This window comes from Lipotes vexillifer, unplaced genomic scaffold (assembly GCF_000442215.2).
Source record: "Lipotes vexillifer unplaced genomic scaffold, Lipotes_vexillifer_v1.1 scaffold1042, whole genome shotgun sequence".
Lineage (NCBI taxonomy): Eukaryota > Metazoa > Chordata > Mammalia > Artiodactyla > Lipotidae > Lipotes > Lipotes vexillifer.
The window spans coordinates 724,420-738,625 of record NW_006777400.1 but is presented as its reverse complement, the minus strand read 5'-3'; the positions used below and the strand labels follow the sequence as shown (position 1 = coordinate 738,625).

The 14,206-nt window shown below is 40.9% G+C and overlaps 1 pseudogene; it reads left to right on the top strand.

Moving 5' to 3' along the window:
• Window positions 1-2,092: 2,092 nt before the first annotated feature.
• On the top strand, window positions 2,093-2,689 carry LOC103083190 (cell division cycle-associated protein 4 pseudogene; annotated as a pseudogene).
• Window positions 2,690-14,206: the final 11,517 nt, after the last annotated feature.

Here is a 14,206-nt window from a genome sequence, read left to right as displayed (position 1 = left end):
TCCCCACCACTGATTGGGGCATGCTTTACTCTTATGTACTTAATGCAAACAGACCATTTCAACCTTTTTACACAGAACTGGCCCTGGAGATTTGCAAAACTTTTAATTCGTAGCAGATAGTTTAATATAAAACCATTTCTTAAACAAGTGCCAAACATTGTGCTAGAAACTTTTCGAGGAAGGTATGAGATAGATTAGATAGATATATGATAGGTAGAGATTTATATATCTATATATGCTTTGTCCATTTTACCCACCTTTTCTCTGCAGTGTATGTCATATGGCAGTTCTCAGTATTTGTTAAATGAATGAATGAAAAGTGATTTTAATTTCATAAAAGTCAGGAACCTATGGATTTAAAAACTTGCCCAAGATCACTCAGCTAGTAAGTGGTGAACTAGATTCATATTTGACACTCAAAATGTTCTGGATTTTTTCCAGAACACTTCACTGTACACTGCCTCCCTATTATGTAGTCATTAGGTAACAAATAATAACTTGTTTATTGTCTTATTCAATATATAAAATCCATTTCATTTAAAGTATTTTATATATCTTAAAATTATCAGATTTGTTTTGCATATCATTACTACTTCATTATAATTATTCCTTAGACATTTTAACCAGATAGCATATATTATAATTTACTGTTCAGGAGACAAGTCAAATGAGTCAATTATAAACTTTCATTTGTCTCTAAAAACACTTTTATTGACATCAAAATAAGTTTATGAATATATGATTGGAGTCAGTGCCCTGACTCCAATCATATATTCATAAAGTTATTTTGATGTCAATAAAAGTATTTTTACAAACAGAAAGATGGCTACTTTGACTCCTCACACCCTTTGCACAAGGGAATATAATCAAATGCACAATTAGTCCACATATATCATTCACTAAATCATATCTTTGTTTCACTTAAAGTACTTGTTAATGCTATGTAAGTAAAGGTTAAACAGCTACACTGACTACCATTGTTGAATCTGATTCTGTTGCTCAAAACAAACAACTAATGAGCAATGTTTATATATGTGCCAGGCACTGACTCTACTTGGCACTTTGCATCCCTCTGCATTTTAATCTTCATAGCAAAATCTAAAGAAGTAGTTATTATTATTATCTCTAATTTTACAGATTAGGAGATTTAGACTCAGAGAGGTTAAGTGATTTGCTCAAGGTTAAACAACTAAATTGTTGAATCAAACTAGAATTTAGTAAAATCCTTTGTGGACACATGAAAATATATGTATATTTAAAAGTAGCCACACTCACATCAGAAACTGAGTTCAGTTTCAGAGGCCAGATAAAGATAAAAATTATAAAGCTGGCTTCAATACCTTAATATTATTTGCTCATTATTAGACTCAGTTATTTTTACTATTTAAATTTTGCTCTAATCAAGGGCTTTAGTTAATTACCCTTTAATTTATTTGTTCTTGATAATTGCAGCAGTGTTTTTGTTTATTTGTTTTGTTTCATAAGGCCAGGGTGACCAGACTATCTGGGAGATAGCTGACTTTTTTTATACTTAGCTGGAAGAATACAAGTATACAAGTTCTGGATATACAAATAGCATAATTACCATACATTTTAAAAGTATAACAGAGAAAATATACTGAACAGTATTAATTGAAAATGACCTATCATTTTACAGAAGTCAAGATCAGATTTTGGCACAGATTCATCAAAAGCTTTTCTATTGATGACAGGATTCTGGACTCTTAGTGAAAATCTATTCAATTTTCACTTATGCCTGAGATTCATCCTGGAAGGTAGGAAATGTTTTCATTGGTTTTACCTTAATAGGATTTTTTTCCCCTATCAAGATGTTTACACTTAAAAGATACTTTTAAAAATTATACTGGAGGCCCCTCCCCAGCGGCCTTGCCCCTTCCGTCGGCCCCGCCCGGCGGCCCCTCCCTCAGCAGCGGTGCCACAAGCGGAGTGGATGCTGGCTGCCAGATGTCTGAGGAGGGGGAACCCTCACAGGTCACCTTCTGAGATCATCGTGACCCCGCCCACCGACACAGCCTCTGGGTGACCAGGCACTGGCCGTGGGCTGCTCCCTTCCATAGATGGCACGTTTGCTCTAGGGCTGAAGAGGAAGTGCGCGGTGGACGAGGAGGCCGCGCCCGCCTACAGCCTGCAGCGCCAGTCGCTCCTGGACATGTCGCTGGTCAAGCTCCAGCTGTGCCACATGCTGGTGGAGCCCAACCTGTGCCGTTCAGTTCTCATCACCAACACGGACCTGCAGATTCAAGAGATGACCCAGGATGGGAGATGGTGCATGCCGGTGCCCCAGACCACAGGGCGGGCGTCGCACGACCTCCTAGTATCCACAGAGATCCTGTGCTGCTGCACGTGGGAGGGGGTGCACCCGGCCCCTGACCCTGGAGACCTAGCCTCTGAGTTCCAAGTGGTCCCAGCGGTACAGGCTCCCGGAGGCTCTCCGGGTGGCGTTTGGGGCAGGGACGGTCCTCGAGAAAACAGAGGAAGCTTTCATAAGTCGCTCGATCAGATATTTGAAACACTAGAGCGTCAAAGCCCCGGTGCGTTAGAGGAACTGTTTTCCGACGTGGACGGCTCCTACTACGACCTGGACGCTGTGCTGACCGGCATGCTGGGCGGTGCCAAGTTGAGCCAGGACGGGCTGGACCATGTGGTGGATATCCTGGTGGAGACCTGAGCTGCGACTGGGGCACATAGCAGATGTGTTTGTGAGGCCGAAGAAAACAGCCGGCACACTGGGGATGTGGGTGCCCGCTACCCTGCAGCCAGGGCTGGCCTCTGGTTTGTCAGCCATTAGGAGAACGACCCAGAACAGCATCTGGCCTGCTCCCCTCTCTCCCTCCCTCCGGCTGGGAGGCTTTTCAGCAGGCCGGTCATCACGCCCGCCCTGGGCCCTTGTCTGTGTCCTGCTACAGCCCCGCCAGAGGATGCCAGCCCCCTTCCTCATCCAGCCTCATCCAACTTTAGATAGGTGAATTTTCTAAAATTAAGTTTTATACGTTTTGGGCAATATTTTATCTTAAGATATATATTTTAAATTTTATAATTTTATCACTTTAGATTTTTTAGCTATTTTCTTAAAAATATATTTTGTCTATAAATATCCTCTGCTGCTACATTAGAAACTTTTATAACCTAAACAGTTGCAGTTGGTGTATTTCATTTTTTTTAAGGTTTAACAAACACTGTTCTTTTTCCAGCAAGTGTCACTGCCCTGAGTCTGCAGTGTCCACACATGGTGATTTCCACTTTAGACTCGGGTGTGAGCCTTGCCCATATGCACTGCTGCAGTCAGAGCGAGGTCAGAGTTGAAGGCCTTGCATGGCGGTGCCTTTATCAGAACTGCTGTGTGAGCCATGTCTCCGTTAGACTTCAGTGTAGATTTTGGAGGGTTTTATTTATGCCCATTTATGTATGTGTCTTCAGAGCCAAAGGTCAGGTATGGTCTACCTGGAGATCATGCACGCCCTGAGGTGTCTTGGGCGGAGCCTCCAGAGGGTCTGAGACTCAGGGCCCCTCCTGCGCGGGTTCCCCAGCACAACTGACCTTCCTCCCGAAGATGCCGCCCTCTGTGTGCCCCTGCCTGGCTGGGCTGCTGGACCCGGGTCAGCTGGGCCCATGTGCCAGCATACTTGGGGAAGGCGTGTGTCAGTGCACCACTGGATTGGAGAATGTTGGCATAAATTTAAGCCTAGGATTAAAGAAATCTGTACACATGTCATTTACGGGCCCTCAATCTTGAGGGTCGTTGACAGTGGGGTTGGCTGGGTGCTTTGTGATCCTGCCACAGGCACTGAGTCCGCCCACAACTTTTAGATCTTTTTCACTTGTTTACAACTAAGACTGTACTCTCTCCCACCCCCACCCCACGTTTCCCATTTCTCATGCTTTTTCTTCCTTCTCCAGCCCTTAGCCAAAAGGGTTGTTTTCTTTTGCGCATATGCTATTCTTAATATCAGTGGTGTGCACCTCATTTTATTAAAAAATTATCCAACCAAAAAAACTTATACTGGAAGGAAATAAAGTGATTAACATTGAATTGAGAAATATGATATTACCTGATTTTTCAGATACCTATAGTGTGTCCAGTCATTTGGACTTCAAGAAATCTGGAGGTGGATTTTGCTCTGATACTTAATATATCTACAACCTTGGCCAAGTTCTACTTGATAAGCCTCAGTTTCCTCATGTGAAAAAAAATAGATAATTTTTAAAATCTGTATTACGAGGCAGTTTTGAGAGTTAGTGATTATGTATGGAGCTTAGCATAGTGCTTCACCCACAATAGTAAGCAATCTAAATTTTAATTACTCTCATTAGTGTAGACACAAGATATCTGTAAATCCATTTAGTTCCACTGTGTGTGGGTGTGTGTGTGTGTACACGTATGTCTCAGTTTTGTCAAACTCCTTACACAGAAGTTTCTTCTCCTTTAGATGACCATTTAATAATATAATTGTTACCAAACTGAACTCAGGTCCACTCGCCTAACACTCAGCAAAGCCTGTCTACTGACACTGAGTTGTGGTGAAGGAAAGTACAGCAGTTATTGCAGGGCACCAAGCAAGGTGAATGAGCAGCAAATACTCTAAAAACCCAAACTCCTTGATGGCTTCCAAGGAAGGGTTTTTAAAGGCAATATTAGGGATGAGGGTTGCAGTGTACATGATCAGCTTGTGGACCTTCTTCTGATTGGTTGGAGGTCAAAGTGATGTTTCAAGAATCTTAATCTAGGGACTTTCCAGATGGCGGAGGAGGAAGACATAGAGATCACCTTCCTCCCCACCAATACATCAAAAAAACATCTACATGTGGAATAACTCCTACATAACACCTACTGAATGCTGGTAGAAGACCTTAGACTTCCCAAAAGGCAAGAAAATCCCCATGTACCTGGGTAGGGCCAAAGAAAAAACAGAGACAAAAGAATAGGGATGGGACCTGCATGTCTGGGAGGAGCTGTGAAGGAGGAAAAGTTTCCACACACTAGGAAGCCCCTTCACTGATGGAGATGGGGGTTAGGTGGGGGAGGGGGGAAGCTTCAGAGCCACGGAGGAGAGCCCAGCAACAGGGGTGCAGAGGGCAAAGTGGAAAGATTACTGCAAAGAGGATTGGTGCCGACCAGCACTCACCAGCCTGAGAGGCTTGTCTGTTCACCTGTTGGGGCAGGTGGGGCCTGAGAGCTGAGGCTCAGGCTTCACAGGTCAGATTCCAGGGAGAGGACTGGGGTTGGCTGGGTGAAGACAGCCTGAGGGGGCTAGTGCACCACAGCTAGCCAGGAGGGAGTCCAGGAAAAAGTCTGGACCTGCTGAAAAGACAAGACACCACTGTTTCAGTGTGCGTGAGAAGGGATTCCTTCCCCATATGCCCAAAGAAGGCAGAGCACTGCCTAAGCGAGCTCCAGAGACAGGCATGAGCCACGGCTATCAGCTCAGACCCCAGAGACAGACATGAAATGGTAATGCTGCTGCTGCTGCCACCAAGAATCAAGTATGCAACCACAGGTCATTATCCACAGCAACCCCCTCCCGGCCCGGGAGCCTGTGCAGCTGCCACTGCCAGGGTCCCATGATCCAGTGACAAGTTCCCCAGGAGAACACACGGCATGCCTCAGGCTGTTGAAACGTCACACTGGCCTCTGCCACTGCTCGCCCCGCCCTACAGTTATGACTACTGTACCTCTCCCTTCCCCTGGCCTCAGTGAGCAAGTGCACCCTAATCAGCCACTGCTTTAACCTCTTCCTGTCTGGGCGGGGAACAGACACCTGAGGACAACCTACACGCGGAGGTGGGGCCAAAACCAAAGCTGAACCCCAGGAGCTGTGTGAACAAAGAAGAGAAAGGGAAATCTCTCCCAGCAGCCTCAGGAGCAGCAGATTAAATCCCCACTATCAACTTGATGTACCCTCCATCTGTGGAATACCTGAATAGACAACGAAACGTCCCAAAATTGAGGTGGTGGACTTTGAGAGCAACTGTAGACTGAGGGTTTGCTGTCTGTGACTGATTTGTTTCTGACTGTTATATTAGTTTAGTTTTTAGCACTTGTTACCACCAGTAGATTTGTTTACTGGTTTGGTTGCTCTCTTCATTTTTTATTATTTTTTCAAATTTTAATAATTTATTTTTATTTATTTATTTAATATTCTTTCTTTTCTTCTCCCTTTTCTTTGGAGCCATGTGGCTGACAGGCTCCTGGTGCTCTGGCCTGGTATCAGGCCTGACCCTCCGAGGTGGGAGAGCCAAGTTCAGGACATTGGACGACCAGAGACCTCCCAGCCCCAAGTAATATCAGTTGGTAAGAGCTCTCCCAGAGATATCAGTCACAGCTCTAAGACGCAGCTCCGTCCAATGGCCAACAAGTTCCAATGCTGGACACCCCATGCTAAACAGCTAGCAAGACAGGAACACAACCCCACCCATTAGCAGAGAGGATGCCTAAAATCATACCAAGTACACAGGCACCCCAAAACACACCACAGATGCAGCCCTGCCCACCAGAAAAAGAAGATCCAGGCCCACCCACCAAAACACAGGCACCAGTTCCCTCCACCAGGAAGCCTACACAAGCCACTGAACCAACCTCACCCACTGGGAGCAGACACCAAAAACAATGGGAGCTACAAACCTGCAGCCTGCAAAAAGGAGAAACCTAACACAGTAAGATAACAAGATGAAAAGACAGAGAACTATGCAGTAGATGAAGGAGCAAGGTAAAAACCCACCAGACCAAATAAATGAAGAGGAAATAGGCAGTCTCCCTGAAAAAGAATTCAGAGTAATGATGGTAAAGATGATCCAAAAGCATGGAAATAGAATGGAGAAAATACAAGACATGTTTAACAAGGACCTAGAAGAACTAAAGAGCAAGCAAACAACAATGAACAACACAGTACATGAAATTAAAAATTCTCTAGAAGGAATCAATAGCAGAATAACTGAGGCAGAAGAACGGATAAGTGATCTGGAAGACAAAATAGTGGAAATATCTACTGCAGAGCAGAAAAAGAATAAAGAATGGAGGAAAATCTCAGGGACTTCTGGGACAATATTAAATGCACCAAGAGTCGAATTACAGGGGTGCCAGAAGAAGAAGAGAAAAAGAAAGTGTCTGAAAAAATATTTGCAGAGATTACAGTTGAAAACGTCCCTAAAATGGGAAAGGAAATAGCCAATCAAATCCAGAAAGCGCAGAGTCCCATACAGTATAAATCCAAGGAGAAACATGTCAAGACACATATTAATCAAACTACCAAAAACTAAATACAAAGAAAAAATATTAAAAGCAGTAAGGGAAAACCAACAAACAACACACAAGGGAATCCCCATAAGGTTAACAGCTGATCTTTCGTCAGAAACTCTGCAAGCCAGAAGGGAGTAGCAGGAGATATTTAAAGTGATGAAAGGGAAGAACCTAAAAGAAAGATTATTCTACCCAGCAAAGATCTCATTAGATTCGATGGAGAAACTAAAACCTTTACTAACAAGCAAAATTTAAGAGAATTCAGCACCACCAAACCGGCATTACAACAAATGCTAAAGGAACTAACCTAGGCAGGAAACACATGGAAAAGACCTACAATAACAAACCCAAAACAGTTAAGTAAATCATAATAGGAACATACATATTGATAATTTACTTAAATATAAATGGATCACATGCTGCAACCAAAAGACATAGACTGGCTGAAAGGATACAAGAACAAGACCCATATATATGCTGTCTACAAGAGACACACTTCAGACCGAGGGACACTTACAGACTGAAAGTGAAGGGATGGAAAAAGAAACTCCATGAAAATGGAAATCAAAAGACAACTGGAGTAGCAATTCTCATATCACAAAATAGACTTTAAAATAAAGACTATTACAAGAGACAAAAAAGGACACTACATAATGATCAAGGGATATTTCCAAGAAGAAGATATAACAATTGTAAATATCTATGCACCCAACATAGGAGCACCTCAATACATAAGGCAAAAGATCACAGCCATAAAAGGGGAAATGGAAAGTAACACAATCATAGTAGGGGACTTTAACACCCCACTTTCACCAAGGGACAGATCATCCAAAATGAAAACAAATAAGGAAATACAATCTTTAAATGAAATATTACACAAGATGGACTTAATTGATATTTATAGGACATTCTATCCAAAAACAACAGAATACACTTTCTTCTCAAGTGCTCATGGAACATTCTCCAGGATAGATCATATCTTGGGTGACAACTCAAGCATAGTAAACTTAAGAAAACTGAAATCATACCAAGTATGCTTTCTGACCACAATGCTATGAGACTAGATATCAATTACAGGAAAAAATCTGTAAAAAAATACAAACACGTGGAGGCTAAACAATGCACTACTAAATAACCAAGAGATCACTGAAGAAATCAAAGAGGAAATCAAAAAATACCTAGAAACAAGTGACAATGAAAACACGATGACCCAAAACCTATGGGATGCAGGAAAAGCAGTTCTAAGAGGGAAGTTTATAGCAATACAATCCTACCTCAAGAAACAAGAAACATCTCAAATAAACCTTACACCTAAAGCGATTAGAAAAAGAACAAAAAATCCCCAACGTTAGCAGAAGGAAAGAAATCATAAAGATCAGATCAGAAATAAATGAAAAAGGAATGAAGAAAACAATAGCAAAGATCAATAAAACTAAAAGGTGGTTCTTTAAGAAGATACACAAAATTGATAAACCATTAGCCAGACTCATCAAGAAAAAAAAGCAAGAAGACTCAAATCAACTGAGTTAGAAATGAAAAAGGAGAAGTAACAATTGACGCTGTGGAAATACAAAGGATCATGAGAGATTACTGTAAGAAACTATATGCCAATAAAATGGACAACCTGGAAGAAATGGGCAAATTCATAGAAAAGCAAAACCTTTCAAGACTGAACCAGGAAGAAATAGAAAATATAAACAGACCAATGACAAGCACTGAAATTGAAACTGTAATTAAAAATCTTCCAGCAAACAAAAGGTCAGGATCAGATGGCTTCACAGATGAATTCTATCAAATGTTTAGAGAAGAGCTAACACCTATCCTGCTCAAACTCTTCCAAAATGTAGCAGAGGGAGGAACTCGTTCTACGAGGCCACCATCACCCTGATACGAAAATCAGACAAAGATGTCACAAAAAAAGAAAACTACAGGCCAATGTCACTGATGAACACAGATGCAAAAATCCTCGACAAAATACTAGCAAACAGAATCCAACAGCACATTAAAAGGATCATACACCATGATCAAGTGGGGTTTATCCCAGGAATGCAAGGATTCTTTAATATACACAAATCAATCAGAGTGATACACCATATTAACAAATTGAAGGATTAAAAACCATATGATAATATCAATAGATGCAGAAAAAGCTTTTGACAAAATTTAAGACCCATTTATGATAAAAACTCTCTAGAAAGTAGGCATAGAGGGAATTCACCTCACATAATAAAGGCCATATATGACCAACAGACAGCCAACATTGTTCTCAATGGTGAAAAACTGAAATCATTGCCTCTAAGATCAGGAACAAAACAAGGTTGCCCACTCCTATCACTATTATTCAACGTAGTTATGGAGGTTTTAGTCATGGCACTCAAAGAAAAAGAAATAAAAGGAATCTAAATCAGAAAGGAAGAAGTAAAACTGTCACTATTTGCAGATAACATGATACTATACATTGAGAACCCTAAGATGCTACCAGAAAACTACTAGAGCTAATCAATGAATTTGGTAACGTAGCAGGATACAAAATTAATGCACAGAAATCTCTTGCATTGCTAAACACTAACGATGAAAAATTGAAAGAGAAATTAAGGAAACGCTGCCATTTACCATTGCAACAAAAAGAATAAAATACCTAGGAATAAACCTACCCAAGGAGACAAAAGACCTGTATGCAGAAAACTATAATACTGATGAAAGAAATTAAAGATGATACAAACAGATGGAGAGATATACCATGTTCTTGGACTGGAAGAATCAATATTGTGAAAATGACTATACTACCCAAAGGATTCTACAGATTCAATGCAATCCCTATCAAAATACCAATGGCATTTTTCACAAAACTAGAACAATAAATTCTACAATCTGTATGGAAACACAAAAGACCCCGAATAGCCAAAACAATCTTGAGAAAGAAAAATGGAGCTGGAGGAATCAGGCTCCCTAACTTCAGGCAAACTACAATGCTACAGTAATCAAGACAGTATGGTACTGGCACACAAACAGAAATATAGATCAATGGAACAGGATAGAAAGCCCAGAGATAAACCCATGTATATATGGTCACCTTATCTTTGATAAAGGAGGCAAGAATATACAGTGGAGAAAAGACAGCCTCTTCAATAAGTGGTGCTGGGAAAACTGGAAAGCTACATGTAAAAGAATGGAGTTAGTACACTCCATAACACCATACACAAAATGAACTCAAAAGGGATTAAAGACCTAAATGTAAGGCCAGACACCATCAAACTGTTAGAGGAAAACATAGGCAGAACACTCTATGACATAACTCACAGCAAGATCCTTTTTGACCCCCTCCTAATGAGAATTAAAACAGAAATAAACCAATTGGACCAAATTAAAAGCTTTTTCACAGCACAGCAAACCATAAACAAGACAAAAAGACAACCCTCAGAATGGGTGAAAGTATTCGCAAATGAAGCAACTGACAATTAATCTCTGAAATATACAAAGAGCACATGCAGTTCAATATCACAAAATCAACCCAGTCCAAAATTGGGCAGAAGACCTAAATAGACATTTCTCCAAAGAAGATATACAGATTGCCAACAAACACATGAAAGGATGCTCAACATCACTAATCATTAGAGAAATGCAAATCAAAAGTACATTGAGGGGCCTCCCTTGTGGCGCAGTGGTTGAGAGTCTGCCTGCTGACGCAGGGGACACGGGTTCATGGCCCGGTCCGGGAAGATCCCACATGCCACAGAGCGGCTAGTCCCGTGAGTCATGGCCGCTGAGCCTGCGCTTCCGGACCCTGTGTTCCACAATGGGAGAGGCCACAACAGTGAGAGGCCCATGTACCACAAAAAAAAAAAAAAAGTACAGTGAGGTATCACCTCACACCATTCAGAATGGCCACTCTCAAAAATTCTACAAAGACTAAATGATGGAGAGGGTGTGGAGAAAAGGGAACCCTCTTGCACTGTTGGTGGGAATGTAAATTGATACAGCCACTATGGAAAACACTATAGAGGTTTTTTAGAAAACTAAAAATAGAAGTAACATATGACCCAGCAATCCCACTACTGGGCATATACCCTGAGAAAACCATAATTCAAAAAGAGACATGTACCACAATGTTCATTGCAGCACTATTTACAATAGCCAGGACATTGAAGAAATCTAAATGTCCAATGACATATGAATGGATAAAGAATATGTGGCACATATATATAATGGAATATTACTCAGCCATAAAAAGGAACGAAATTGAGCTATTTGTATTGAGGTGGATAGACCTAGAGTCTGTCATACACAGTGAAGTAAGTCAGAAAGAGAAAAACAAATCACGTATGCTAACACACATATATGGAATCTAAAAAAAAAAAAAAGGTTCTGAAGAACCTAGGGGCAGGAGAGGAATAAAGACGAAGACATAGAGAATGGACTTGCGGACACAGGGAGGGGGAAGGGTAAGCTGGGACGAAGTTAGAGAGTGGCATGGAGTTATATATACTACCAAATGTAAAATAGATAGCTAGTGGGAAGCAGTCGCATAGCATGGGGAGATCAGCTCGGTGCTTTGTGTCCACCTGGAGGGGTGGGATAGGGAGGGTGGGAGGGAGACGCAAGAGGGAGGGGATGTGGGGATATATGTATACATATAGCTGATTCACTTTGTTATACAGTAGAAACTAACACAACATTGTAAAGCGATTATATTCCAATAAAGATGTTAAAAAAAAAAGGACTTTTCATCAACTTTTTGGTTCCAGTCAGTCGGGGATCTACATGCTTGTGGTCATCATGTAGTCACCATGCTCCACCTAGGTGGGGGTCTTATTTCCTACAGAACTCAAATATATGCATTAGATTGTTGTATATATCCCTTCAGTAGGAATTAGGGGTCCTGTAATTCTCTTTTGTCACTGAACTATTCTTTAAACTATGATTACTTTTCTTGCTTGACTGCTTTTCCTTTGTTTCTGCATTACTCACTTCTCTAATTAGTAACACTTGTGTGCTCTTTGGAACTTGAGAAAGGCCTAGAAGATTAATGCCTTTTTTTAAAGCAAGAAATGGGGAACACAGAAGCGCTTTTGTACCCAGGAAGGCCCTACAGATTCCTGCTCAGTTTCAATCCCCCCTTTTGATACTCCCCAGTTCTCAGGGGAATAGGGGTGAGACAAGAAAAGGAATAAAGTTTTGAATAGAGAGGTAAATCATAAACTCTTCAGGGAAACTCAGTATTAGAAGGACTTGGTTTCATAATCACTAAATCAGTTCGCTTTTACTGTCTAGCAAGCAACTTCAAGATCCTATTTGCAAACAACAAGTACTTATTGTTGGTGTATCTGAGATTGTGCTAGGCCATTCTGCTTATATTGTCTGGGTTTGCTCATATGTCTGTGGGTTAGCTGGCTGGTCTGCTGTCTCAGTTTGGGTAGACACGGTGACTCAGCTCTGCTCCACATGTCTCTTTTCCTCTAATTTATGGGTTGGTGGGCTAAATTCAGCCTACCACCTGTTTTTATAACTAAAGTTTTATTGGATCACAGACCTGCCCATTTGTTTACATACTGTGTATGGCTGCTTTTGCACAACAAAAGCAGTGTGAAGTAGCTGCAACAGAACTATATGGCCTGCAAAACCTAAAATATTTATTATCTGTTACTTTACAGAAAAAGTTTGCCTACCCTTGTTCTAAAAGGCCAGCCCTGGCAGTTCTCCTGGTGATGACAATGATAGAAAAGCATGGGCACCAACTCATGTGCCTATTTTGAGCCTCCGTGTCACATGTGCTAATATTCAATTAGCCAAAGCAAGTCACATGCTTGAGTCCAGGGGCAAGGGGCAAAGAGTAAAGAGTGGTAAAGAGTGTGGAAGCAGGAAGGATAAAATGACTGAGGCCAATAATGCAATCTACAATTCATTTTCATAACCTTTCTTTTTGAAGAACAGTCATATGTGTGTACTTGTTTAGAACTTGCTACTTTCTCTGCCAGCAACTCTTTCAATACATAAAGAACCAATGATCTACCCCAGGGGTCAGCAAACTTTTTCCATAAGGGGCTATATATTAAATATTTTTGGCTTTGTTGGACACGATCTCCTTCACAACTACTCAAACCTGTTGTTGTCACGTAAAGTGGCCATAGACAATATGTAAACAAATGAGTTTGGCTGTGTTCCAATAAAACTTTATTCACAAAACAGGCCATAGTTTGCCTGTTCCTAATCTACCACATATAGAAAATAAGAAAACTGAGACACAAAGTATTTAGATGACTTTTTCAGGATCACACAACTAAGTGATGATTAAACAAGATGAGAGCTATAGTCATACAGTGGCCAACCCAGAAGATATGTTTTGTTTGGTTCCACATAAAGTTACAAGATTTGACTTGTCTGTCAACATGTAAAAATTGGGAGAAATTATATAAAAATCTGGATGTCCGTGTTTTCTTAAAAATTGGATCCCGTGGAAATACTGGACTCAAATTCCTACAATGCAACAATTGGTAGGAGTCAAGTAACTGCCATCTCATTAGATACACTGTCAGTTCCACCATTTTTTGAGACACTGCATTTGGCTCAGCTTACTCATTTACATTATTTTACTGACCCCTGTGGGCATATAAGTTTACTACCATGGACTTAGAACACAGTCCTTTTAATTTCCCAGTCCTGGGTTTTTTCCACTTGACTACTTCATCTGGTCAAGTCACTCTGATATGGTTAAGTGTTAGGTTTTAAGATTTGTAAGAACTGTTCTCTTTGAAGAAGTGTTTCCCTCCTCTATGGATTTCTGGAGATGAGACTTTCCAATTTAATTTGTTTAGAATCCATAAAAATGTGTTTCAGAGAAGTAATTTATGATCAAATCTCTTCTTTATTACAATTGAAGGTATAATTTGCAATGCCTACTGAGGTGATTTTAAACTTTGGACTGTCTTTAGTAAATATTTCTTAGCACCTGAG